The following is a 13,643-nucleotide window of genomic DNA, read 5'->3' as shown; positions in this document are numbered from 1 at the left end:
AAAAATTCCGGAATTCGAAAAAATTCCGGAATTCGGAAAAATTCCGGAATTCAGAAAAAATCCGGATTTCGGAAAAATTCCGGAATTCAGAAAAATTCCGGATTTCGGAAAAATTTCGGAATTCAGAAAAATTCCGGAATTCGGAAAAATTCCGGATTTCGGAAAAATTCCGGAATTCAGAAAAATTCCGGAATTCGAAAAAAATCCGGAATTCGGAAAAATTCCGGAATTCGGAAAAATTCCGGAATTCGGAAAAATTCCGGAATTCAGAAAAATTCCGGAATTCGGAAAAATTCCGGAATTCAGAAAAATTCCGGAATTCAGAAAAATTCCGGATTTCGGAAAAATTCCGGAATTCAGAAAAAATCCGGAATTCGGAAAAATTCCGACATTCGGAAAAAATCCGGAATTTAGAAAAAATCGGAATTTTTCCGAGATTCGGAATTTTTCCGATTTTACTTTCCGGATTCCGGAAAGTAAAAATTCTGGAATTGGCCATCCTTAGCTAGTAGCTGTTAAAAGAGAAACACAATAATGAATAGGCTATATATACTGTATTAATTTCTTGTAGTTGGATATGTCTTTATCATTTACGTAGACAATTGCTACTGCAGTTATTTACTACTTTATGAGAAAGGTCTTATTTTCACACACAAAAAAGTCGCCGGTATGTCTCAAACATTATCGCGTTCTCACCTGCAGCTGCTCCAAAGCACTGCAAACTACTTTTTAACCAGGCGAAAGGTAGTGAAGGAAAATAAATCTCAACAAATATTCTAATAACATTCGCTTATTGTCAACATACCTACAGTGAGCGCAGAAAGTGTTCGTACACCGTGCAAAACAGCTAGCATGAGAATGGGAGGTGGAAAATATATATATAACCAGAATTAAGACTACACATTCATACATTTTATTTCTATATACAAGAGAAAGGGCAAACAAAGACAATCACTGTTTTGTTCAGAAGAAAAGAGAGAATTCCTTTTTTGTAAACGCAAAAAGTCACCGTACACTTATGATTGAATTAATGCTTATAAAGTATATTACGTTATTTAATATTTTGTGGGATTACCCTGTGCGTTAATGATTGTCTGTAGTCTTCGTGGCATTGATTTCACCTGTAGTAGTTCGTAGTTCTGTAGCTTCGGGACTGATTATGTCCCATTCTTCTTGAATAGCTTTTCTTAGGCCTTCTTTAGTAGACAAGCTGTGCCTTCTGATTCTTGTCTCCAGAAGAGATCATAGATGTTCTATGGGGTTCATGTCTGGGGATTGGGGTGGTGTGCGAAGCTGTTTCAAGGTATCATAGAGTCAGGGGCGGATCCAGAGGGGGGCGATCGGGGCGATCGCCCCCCCACAAGAGGAAACTCTTATTTTATATATAAATAAACCCATCCATAACAAGTTTGGAGCTCTTAAAAGTGGCAGTATTACCGCCGACCGCCCCCCCAGAAGTCCGTCCTGGATCCGCCCCTGGCAAACCTTGCAGACAGGCCTCGTTCAACAGTACAAACAATAATTGCGAAGTATAATGTTTCTATCACTGTGCGAAACCATAAAAAAAAAAATAAATAATAATAATAATAATAATAAAAAGAACTGGAAGACCAAGAGTGTTGAGTGAACAAGTTAAACGTTACATTATTAGGGAAAGAAAAAAGGTTCCAAAAAGTAGTGCTGTGCAATTGGCAACGGATCTGGAAACACGCGGTGTTAAAGTATCAGCCAGTACAGTGCGGAATATTTGCAGGGTATCATGGTCGGATAGCCAGGAAAATGTTCTGGGTGAACAAGACAAATCGTATAAAGAGACTAAAGTTTGAAAAAGAGTATAAAGATAAGGGATCAGGCTTCTTTCTGGAATAGGGTCATATTTTCGGACGAAAGTAAATTTAATTTTATCGAGTCCAATGGGAGGCGTATGGTATGGCGCAAGGTGAATACAGAGATGAATCCTCAAAATCTCGTCCCTAAAGTAAGACACGGAGGAGGGTCCGTGCTCGTCTGGGGTTGTATGAGTGCCTCATGAGTGGGTCGTCTCCACCTTATCGATGGAGCGATGATCCACAAAGTGTATATTAACATATTAAAGGAATATCTCCATACTAGTGCGCAGAAGATGGTTCTTGAAAACAATTTATTGTTCAGCAAGACAACGACTCCAAACATACAGCGGAAAATACTCGATTGTGGCTACTCTATACAGGGGCGGATCCAGGACGGACTTCTGGGGAAGGGGCGGTCGGCAGTAATACTGCTACTTTTAAGAGCTCCAAACTTGTTATGGATGGGTTTATTTATATATAAAATAAGAAAGTTTCCTCTTGTGGGGGGGGGCGATGGCCCCGATCGCCCCCCTCTGGATCTGCCCCTGAGGTTTGCTATCTTTCTCAAAGACTTACCCTTCTTATGCACTTTAATAATTACTTTTCTTGTCTCCTCATTTGTTTCTGTTCGGTTGCTTCCCATTTCGACAGCCCACCGTGCAGTTTTTTCACTCCTATTCACAACTAAACTCATTCTGTTACTCGTCATGCTATACAGAGGTGTATACTCAGGTGAATACTAGTGAACCCCAGTTGTGGTATCTTTGTTTCGTATTCGTACGTCAGGTGTACGATCACTTTTTGCGTCTACTCTATACATTTTCTACGGAATTTATTTACTTTCTGACCATTAAACTTGTCTTTGTGGTTCTTTATTGATATATTCATAAAGCTTAGTTTTCATTATTCATATTGTGTGTGTTATTACACTTCTTAAATTTTCTGTTTCTTTTTCGCAGGCATTCTCGTTTCAATAGCATAGGTGTACGAACACTTTCTGCGCTCACTGTATGTACAGTAAATACAAATTTATAATTTTTGACTTTACGAAGTATACAATGTAATTGTTCAATAATTAACATAAGCAGGCATTCATTAATTTATATTAATATAATAATTAATAAAACTAATAAGCGGGTGATTGATGACTCAGTGGTAGAGTTTTCATCTATGGTATTCTAACCCAGGACATGTGGGTTTTCAATGGCTAATTTTGTGTTCGAAAATTTTCCCGGTGGAAGACCTACCTTTCTTATATTTGTTCCATCATCACTCATTAACGAATTTAGTTCATCAAAACTCTATAGCCATATATTCATTCTGTCCGTCAGTGAAACAAACAGTCTCAAGAACTATCTGATGGATTACCAATCAATTTTGGCCATGATGTACAGAGTCAATAGTTAAGAATCGAGTTCCCTGATGAATGTAATATTCAAACCGGAAGCGGTACAAACCACCATTTCCGGTTTTAACGTTAATCATTATATAGTAAATATGGTAATAGATAGCGAGAAGCGGTTTCCAGTAATCGACATATATAACATTCATGTAGATAGAATGTTACCCAGTTTGTGCATCTGCTGAAAATAATGAGCTTAGGTATTTAGAGAGCATTTTCCGCTTTAGAAAATGTGTGCTTGGTAAAGAATGTAGAGAATTAGCTGAGCCAGGCACGTAGCTAGAATATGGTAATAGGAAGGAGGGGGGGGGTCTGTCACGAAATACTGTGGTTATTTACCAGGGGCTCAATCATTCTAAACTATTTTATTGGCAACATATATTGGTTCGTTTAGCCAAGATTTCTAATGGGGGCATGATATGAAATACTGTGGTTACACACCAGAGGCTCGATCAATCTAAATATTTTACTGACAACATACCCATATTGATTGGTTAGGACAATAAAATGAGGATATATTAGTAAGTATTTTAATAAGAAGCTATGAAGAAATCTCGAGTAAAAGAATATTAACAAAGTATTGAAAAAGATATCGTCTTCCGAGGTCATTCGAACTGTGTCGAGAATTTTGCGTCTGGGAAATTTGCGCCCTACCTCAAGAACAGGGAAAAATGCGTCTGCGATGTACCTCCACCGGGAAGTTTGAGCCCTGCGAAATAAAAGAACCTATTGGAGCTTACGCATTTCCTCGGAGGGGCTGACATTACAACATAAACAATCCTCCCCTCACAACCATGCCATTTGTGATTTATTTTCATTGTGGCTATATAAGGGGAGAATAAACTTCAATATAAGCCAAAAGAACACAACGGATCAACGCAATCACTGCTTCTTCCAGAGATGATTTTGGGGGAACACGGGCCTCCCCAGAGCTCTCAGAGTGCCCCCTCGGAGGAGACCAAAATAATACGTCTATAATATAATAATAAATAGAATAGTACCAGCAGTGACCCCCCTCCGGAATACTAAATGTGCCCCCCGGAACATTTTTCCTGAAAGAACGACTGAACGCAATTGTGTGTTTGAAGTGTAATTCCAGCAAGTAAACACACTGTAAATAGTTTTCTTGATAATATTACTGAACTGATTTTACATTCACTTTACATTTTCTTTTCTATATTTTGTGTTCTGAAAAGCCAAACAACTCGCAAGGATTGTGAACAGAGATATCTGGGTAGAGCCAAACAGCCTTTTGTAGATTAAATTATACTCTTTGATTATATTAATAAATAATTATATATCAGTCATTTATACGTTTATTGTAAATTTTGTAGTATAATGAAAAATTGTATTTGTATGGATTGCCCTTTAGTGAACTAAAATTGTATTTTTTTCATTTGTTCGGAATATTATAACGGATGGAGTAACTCACTGAGACGATGAGAGACAAGCCTAGTTCAAGTGCGAGTGGAAGTTACTTTACACAATACAATAATAAGTTGAATTGTAGGACGCTAACATCCCAGTGCAAATATATAGCCGGCGCATTTTCCCCTCTTTTTGGGGTAGGGCGCAAACATCCCAGTGCAAATATATTGCGAGCGCATTTTTTCCTATTTTTGTGGTAGGGCGCAAATTTCCCGGGCGCAAAATTCTCGCATTCAAGGAAAATATAATGTCCGTGAAGTTGACAAGCCACTTATGTCAGACTCCAATTTCGACTTTAAACGTCGCTAGTGCTACGTTAGTGTTCGATAGTGACGCAAATCGTTAGTACTCCAACTGCATGCCAACACGCCCACTTCTAAGAATCATCTCAAAAATGAGGTTAACCGTTAGAGCAAGTAAGTGCTCATTGGTGCCATTAACATTAACGTTAATGCCTCCATCGTACGGCCCTTTGAGTAATAATAACACCACGTTTTTTGCTAGTCTCAATGCGTCCCTATATTCTCGCGAACATTCTGACGTGCCCAAGTTAGTTACTTTTTTTTGGGGACTATTGTTTATCTGTTATTGTTTATTGTTTATTGCTAATCTGCAGAGTAGTCCTTACATTAATATGCCATTGTCCTTGATAATCATTGCGTATTTACAAGCAATTTGTTATTACTGTTAGAAGATATCAAAAAACAACAGATAAAATCTACTACTTAACGGTTCATATTTTTCTTTTACAGTACATAAACGATTAATAATAATAATAATAATAATAATAATAATAATAATAATAATAATAATAATAATAATAATAATAATAATAATAATAATAATAAGACTATTCCAGCATAAAAGTTATCAATTGCATCACACTGGCAACAAGCGACGCATATTTTAACTTCATAAAAAATCGTTTCTCACGATTTTCTGGAAAACTACGTATGATAACATCTTCATTATGTCAAGTTGTTTATCTCAGTGTGATATATGTCTTACCTCTGGACAATATTACAGTAAAACAAAAATTAAATATTAGGAGTACATCGTACTTTTGGACTACATCTCATTAACGATTGAGTAGTGTATACTTTAGGATGTAAGTTTCAGCTTAACTTGCATCATACATTCTTAGGATTACAAAAAGGAAATTTGTTCGTTTGCATTTGAACAAAATTCTTAGGATTACAAAAAGAAAAAATAATTTTTCCGAATTCCGGAATTTTTCCGATTTCCGGATTTTTTCCGAATTCCGGAATTTTTCCGAATTCCGGAATTTTTCCGAATTCCGGATTTTTTCTGAATTCCGGATTTTTTCCGAATTCCGGAATTTTTCCGAATTCCGGATTTTTTCTGAATTCCGGATTTTTTCCGAAATCCGGAATTTTTCCGAATTCCGGAATTTTTCCGAAATCCGGAAATTTTCCGAATTCCGGAATTTTTCCGAAATCCGGAATTTTTCCGAATTCCGGATTTTTTCCGAATTCCGGAATTTTTCCGAATTCCGGAATTTTTCTGAATTCCGGATTTTTTCCGAATTCCGGATTTTTTCCGAATTCCGGAATTTTTCCGAATTCCGGAATTTTCCGATTTTACTTTCCGGATTCCGGAAAGTAAAAATTCCGGAATTGGCCATCCCTAATTATTACACTGGTCGGCTTGAAAATCCTCCCACGAGGATGAAAGGATGTACCGGATAGATTTCGAGACGCTGATTACGAATATCTCATCGAGAAAGTTCCAAAACTTTTTTTTTTTTTTTTGGCGGGGTGCTGTTTCCATAATTGACAGAAAAATCGTTTTAATATGTGTTTTCCGTGTTTGGAGTGCATAATTCTGAATTTTTATCTTAATCCAAGAACTGTTACTAGGCTATATCCCAGGAACATTCTTTTCTCTAGCTCACGACCGCCCGGAAACGTACCCCCTCCCCTTGGGTTGCAAAGATTTATTGTCGTTCCACACTGCATACACTAAAACCTAGGCGTTATTGACGGAGAAAGGTTTCATAATCAACTTGCGATCATTCGTCGGCTCCTTTTTGTCTAGACGACGGACATATTGTTGAAAAAAGGCGCCAAGATATGCACCACGTTGTTGCGTGAAACAAATACTTCAGTTTCGAGTTGATCTTCGTGTTAGAAGGTGGTGTTACGCTGTGTCTGTGTATACCGTAGGTGAAAAATATTTCTGCGTGAAATATTGACGTTTGTGTTAAACGAACATGCCGAGAACTTGCAACAATTCGACAGATTCATTCTGCTACATATGTGGGGAAGTGATTTTCAAGGGACAAAGTAGGCCATTGTCATCATTCCTCAAGACAGCCTACCATCTGTACTTCGGGTGTAAAATCGGCGACCAAGATCACGTTTGGGCTCCGAAACAAAGTTGTAACTCGTGTGCGCGTAATCTCACAGGATAGTTGAAAGGTACACATAAATCGATGCCGTTCGCCGTACCTATGGTTTGGCGCGAGCCCCGTGATCATGTTTCAGACTGTTACTTCTGCCTGACTTATATAAAAGGTTTCTCAGAAAACATGAAGCATAAAATACAGTATCCTAACTTGGATTCCGCAAGGAGACCTGTGAAATATGATGTTTGTCTGCCTGTACCCGTACCACCAGACTCATACACCCTGTGCAGTGTTTCATTCGATGAAGAACCTGCTGCTTGTGAGGACGTTGCACAATCTTCGAGTACACAGTCAGATCCCAATTACGCTCCAGTGCCTGACACTAATGAACCACATGTGATAAGTCAGGAAGAGCTGAATGATCTGATCAGAGACTTAAACCTTCCCAAGTCTAAGGCCCTGTTGGTTGCATCACGACTTCAACAATGGAATCTACTAAACCAAGATGTGAATATATCGATGTATAAGAAAAGAGAGGTGAGCCTAGTTCCTAATTTTACAAAGGATGGTGATTTGGTGTATTGCAGTGACATTCCATCACTTATGGGACAACTGAAGTTGAACTACAACACTGAAGATTGGAGGCTATTCGTAGATTCCTCTAGGATAAGTATCAAGGTAGTGTTACTACACAATGGCAATGAAAAGACAGCCATCCCTATTGCTCATGCTGTACATATGAAAGAAACATACGAGAACATGCGAAACCTATTGCAGGAAATAAAGTACGAACAGTTTCAGTGGTATGTATGCGCTGATCTTAAGGTTATTGCCATCCTCACCGGTTTACAAGGAGGTTACACAAAGCACTGCCGCTTCTGGGTATCATTGGGATAGTTGAGCCAAAGATCAGTACACCATCACAAAATGGCCTCCAAGGAAGCAACTGGTCCAGGGGAGATTAACGTGGCTAATGAACGTCTTGTGGATCCGGATAAAATATTCTTACCACCCCTTCATATCAAATTAGGGTTCATGAAGGTCTTCGTCAAGACACTGAACCGGAAGGGTGAAGCATTTAATCATCTCAGAAAACTATTCCCAAGACTCAGCGACGCCAAGGTGAAAGAAGGTGTTTTTACGGGACCTCAAATCAGAGACGTTTTTAAGGATACTACATTTTCTTCTAAGCTTAATGAAGTGGAAATTGAGGCTTGGGAGGCCTTTCGACAAGTGTGCAGTAGCTTTCTAGGGAATCATAAGTCACCTGATTAGAAAGACATTGTGGGCAGGTTAATTACTTCATTGCGCAATATGGAATGTATTATGTCCCTAAAGTTACACTTCCTGCATTGCCACCTGGACTTCTTCCCTGAAATGTACAGCTTGGGGAAGGTCTCTGACGAACACGGGGAAAGGTTTCACCAGCAAATAGCTACCATGGAGAGGTGCTACAGTGGTAAATGGAGTGTGAATATGTTGGCAGACTTCTGTTGGAATGTGACACGCGAGACACCCTGTAGTAATTACAAGAGGAGTAGGAAAACCAAATGACACGTAAGTGTTAAACTTTAACTTTTTATGCAATTTTATCTGTATAATTTATATTGATATTTAAATTATAACGTGCAAATTATTATGGGTGGAGAATAGTATCTTTGGGCAGATATTGAAACACCCCCCTCCTCCCTGAAAACTGGTACGTCCTGGAGAAAAACGGGTTACGGATTCGAAATCAGGAGCTCGAAACCTATAGGAATAACCTATTTTCGTTCGTGGGAGCGAAAAAAAGTTTCATTTTGCCGACCAGTGTTATTTGCAATTTTTGCAATATCAGCTCATTGTTACGTTTTGTACGTAAATTTACGGAGGGTCTTTGGATGCATTGTTGGCCTATTCAGCACGGATCCGGTTTCCCGCCATTTTGCAATCAGTTCTTGCATTACTGATTTGCCTGGGGTATTCACTGCAACTTCATCCATGCGAACTCTAGGAACTAACTAATAGGATACTATCTTTTTCAGTTAAAGTACTGTATTATTCCACTATTCCATCTAATTCCATTACTTCCACTATTACATCTAATTACAGTACGCGTTGATACTACGATAATGTAGGTGTAGGATATAAATTCTGGAATCTTGATTGTTACGTTTTGTTTGTTTTTAATTTTAATTAATATTTGTATTTTAATTCTACAGTTAATTAAAAATTATTCATTTTGTACTCTTTATTACAAAATAAATACAAATATAATTTAAAAAGTAGTTAAAAAGGAACACAGACAGCATGATAAGTCATCAATTGCCGTTGAGTTCATTTTTCTAGTCGCTGCCATAACCTAGATTTTTGGGTAATTCAAATTCTGTCACATTGTAATTTCTATGGATGGCAACCCTGAAAATTCTTCCGATTCGTATTTTCGGGTGTAGAATAACATTATCTATTACTGAGGTAAGTTACATTTCATTATTACTTTTCACTTACGAAAAACTGACAAAAGAAAAAAAATTCAGCTTTTGAAAAATATTTAGTAGTCTGTCCCCTTAAGATTGTTATTTCTGTTGTGGGTTGTAGTTTCCGTTACACTTGTATCCCTAATCCTTTTTCTATCGTGTCCTTTGTTTAAAAATGAATAAAAAAGAAAAAAAAATATGCAGTGATAATCGTGGTCCAGTTTTATTTGTAGATACCCTCCTGAAAGTGGTTCTAAGTATTTAAAAAATAAATAGGAATGCTGAATGTCAGCCCTATTTGTTTAATATATCCCAGATTATAATGATCTAAATACACACACCAACGGGAAAGGGGGAGGAGCAAACAGAAAGAATGATTATGTAAATGAATGTCAAAAATAGAAGTGTATAAATCACGATTGTTGAAAAGGGGCCCCAACTTACTTCACTGGCCCCGGGCCCCAGTTTGCCTTACGCCGCCACTGCTCCCACAACCATTCACGGCACCATTCGATCCATTTCATGCGTTTTACTCCTCCGGCCCATGTCTCCGGGTCCACGCGACTTATAACCACAAATCCATTTATCATAAACAGGCCATAGCAAGGTTGGCATCCAAAAAGAGCAGTCCACATCCGAGGCTTATCTTTCTATTGTACACGATTCCAGGTTTTAAATGCCGGGTGATCGGCCATACACAACCCTCAACCTGGAGGACCAGGCTGACTGCAGTTCCGAAGTGGAGATGGAGGCGCCACATCCCGACGCCGGGTTATCATTGTAGTCATGGCCCAGTTAAATAAATAAATATAAACGAAAGAAAAGTAGAAAGTACTATAGACTTTGAAGCAGAAGGTACACTCTAATGACTACGATAAAGCAGAGAGTATACGCTGTGTACCGCCCTGTACCCTCGACTTCAGCTCTGGAAATAAATGAAACAAAATCCACGTGAAAGCGTGTGGACTAGAGTTTCATAGGACAACCGCTAGACAAGGGCGTTGATAGAATGAGGGAGGAGGACTAATTTTCCCCTCCTTGCTCATAAATTTAAGATATTAACATTATATTGTGTACGCTGCAAAGCAGGGGCGGATCCAGGACGGTCTTCTGGGGGGAGCGGTGGGTTGTAATACTGCTACTTAGAGCTACTTTTAAGAGTTCCAAACTCTAGGATGCGTTTTATTCATAAATACTTTAAAATAAGAAAGTTTCCTCTTCTTGGGGGGGGGGGGCGATTGCCCTGATCGCCCCCCTGGATCTGCCCCTGCTGCAGAGTGAAAATGATTAATAAGTCAAGCTCCGAATGCCATAGTCAATGATGCATTATTACGTTAAATAAATGTAGGGTGTGTCCAAAAGAATACACCGACGGAAAACGTCATATTTTCACAACCATGTATCCGAGGTGAAAGCAAGAAAAACTACATGATAAGATGCAATCTAGAATTTTATATAATTGTCGCTAGAGAGGGGCGTTCGTTTAGAGGTCATTCACATCTTACCCTGAATTTCAGATTTTGGGGGTAGTAATGCAGATTTAGGGACCTATTGCTGAGCAAAGTCCAACATAAAGAAAATTGAAGTCCTTACAACGAATAAATATGAATTTTGATAAGTTATAATCCATTTTCATTAGCCGTAAGGAGCTACAGGCCTATATTGCTCTCTTGTATATTTTTTTGCCCAAAGATTCCAAAGGTGGCTCCATTTTCGAGTTTCGGGCCTGCTTAAAATTCTGGAAATTTGATCTAAGCAACTTTCCAGTTTTAATCATCTGTATATTCTCCGTGTTTATTCGGTGTAAGGACTTCAAGCTTGTTCTGTTGGACTTTGCTTATCAAAATATTTCTAAAACTGCCTTAAGTTTACTGCCCCCAAAATCTGAAATCCAGAGTGGGGATGAGAGCGGTTGCCCTCCTGACCTACTTACGTCCCTGTCTAGAGGCGGTCATATAAAAACTATCCCACGCCCTTTCGCATGCTTTTAGTTACATTTGTTTTGAACTCTTGACTGCGAACATATTACGTTTTGAAATAGAATTCATTTGCTGAGCAAAACTGATCTTTATTGAAAATGGATTTGGATTCATTGTTCTCTGAGCACTCCAAATATTACCTCTCTTAAATAAATTATCGACTTAAAAAGCAACCAAAATACATAGGCTTGCAGAAAATATTTTAAAGTTAGCACAACATGAAGTGTGCTTCAAACGTTACTTTTCGAAAATTTATTATTTTAAAATAATTTTATTAGCACCAGTGTTCTGAAATAGTAATCAAATTTTGCAACAAAAATCTCACCCGCCTTCACGAAACGTGAGCTTAGCCCCTAAAGGCATAACTAGAAAACTTAATGTACCAAGAAAGTACTTACAAGAGTCACTAGCAAAAAGTGTAAAACAGGGGGTCGTGATAGGAATATAACATTACTAATCTATACTCAATATTCTGTACCCAACACAGTGCAGTCTTAACGAGAATAAAATAAATGAAAAGATGGGTTGGAAAAGCAAAAAGTCTTAATAAGTACGTTATTACACGATTTGGAAATATGTTTAAAATCATGTTTTTTTTTTGTGTGTGTGTGTGTGTTTTAAAACATGTTTAAAACATTTTGAACACCTTTTTCATGTTTTAAACACATGTTTCGTTCTTTTGCAAAGAAAAACTATTTTTTCCACCCTGTTTTCTACCAAAGGTCAGAGAAAGTCAGGGAAACATATTTCCTCAGATCAGTAAGAACCATGTATGGTATACTTAAAGAAATGCGGGAGTTCGGGATCCTTCACCTAAAAGTTTACAAAAAATAGTCTTCGTACATTGCATTTTTGACTTAAAAAAGCAAACAAAAACTTAAAAAAATTGTTTTATTTTTTATTTTATTTTATTTTTTATTTTTATTTTATTTTATTTCTTTTCTGAAAATGAGGTACTAAATAACATACACACACACTTTACAGTTTGTTTGTTTATTCAAAGTTTTTTTTTAAACAATTTTCATTAAACTTAAATGATACCAAGTGTATGTCAAAAACAAAATAATTATAAAATATAGTATGAAGTGAATACTCAGAAACAATAGTTTTGAATACATGTTTCAGTCCTACAAGCCTACAACTAATGAAAATGATGTATAGTTAAAATAATTAATTTGTTTTTATTTATTTTATTTATTTATTTATTTCTTAGCTAAACTAAACTCGCTTTGCTGCTTGTTATCTAAACAAAAGTAATTTGTTACTTGACAGTTTACTCCACGTTCATAGAGCCAAAAACCGACTGCCTATTTTTTACAATTGGAAACAAACTTTTGTGCTACTTTTTTTCATATCCCCTTTGTCTAACATGTTTTGTGAACGTAGCAAAGTGCTACATGGTTGAGCATCTTTTGGGTCATAGTTGATCTAAGATACTTGAAATATTGAAGTGGACGAAATCCATTTTACAGATATTGGAGGGGGGGGGGGACATGTCCCCGGTGGGATTGACGCCCGTGATCATAGTAGCCAAGTATAGCAATTTTTGGCGCAGAATAATAAAGGAAGCTATAGCTATCTTAACAGAAAGGAACAGTCTCAATAGAAACAATGGGTTTCAACTCAGCTCTATCTGGTCAGCCCTTTTCAGGAACAAAAAAGAGATATTCAACAAAGCTATTTCTCATAACCACAACGACAGCCGATCAGGAGACAGTATCCCTCAGCCAATCAGAAGCCAGTATTTCCCTCAGCCAATTACAAGCCCCCATTCATATCTCCGTCCCTAAATGTTCATCATATACACATGCCAACATCTCCGGTCTCTCCATCACAATCGTTGAAGATGAAGGCCATGTCTGCATTCGAAACGTCGGGAGTTAATCTATTTACCTTTCTGGTAGCTCGAGAACACTTACTAAAATATACAGGGTGTTTCAAAACAACATCGACAACGTTTGGGAGGTGGTTCCTGACACCACATTAAGACAAAAAGTATAGACCAACCTGGGTGCACAAACGCTTCCTTTCGGAGTTATAGGCTGCCGAAAACATGAAAAATTGAACTTCAACGGTTCATAGCTCCAAGACTATGGGATCTACCGTAGTCGGGTTAAGACTTTACTTAGGAACTAATATGTGCCCTATCCAATAATCCATGTTTCAGAATCCTAAGATACT

Source organism: Thermobia domestica, chromosome 11 (assembly GCF_964235325.1).
Source record: "Thermobia domestica chromosome 11, izTheDome1.hap1.1, whole genome shotgun sequence".
Lineage (NCBI taxonomy): Eukaryota > Metazoa > Arthropoda > Insecta > Zygentoma > Lepismatidae > Thermobia > Thermobia domestica.
Note: the sequence above shows the minus strand (reverse complement) of the source record.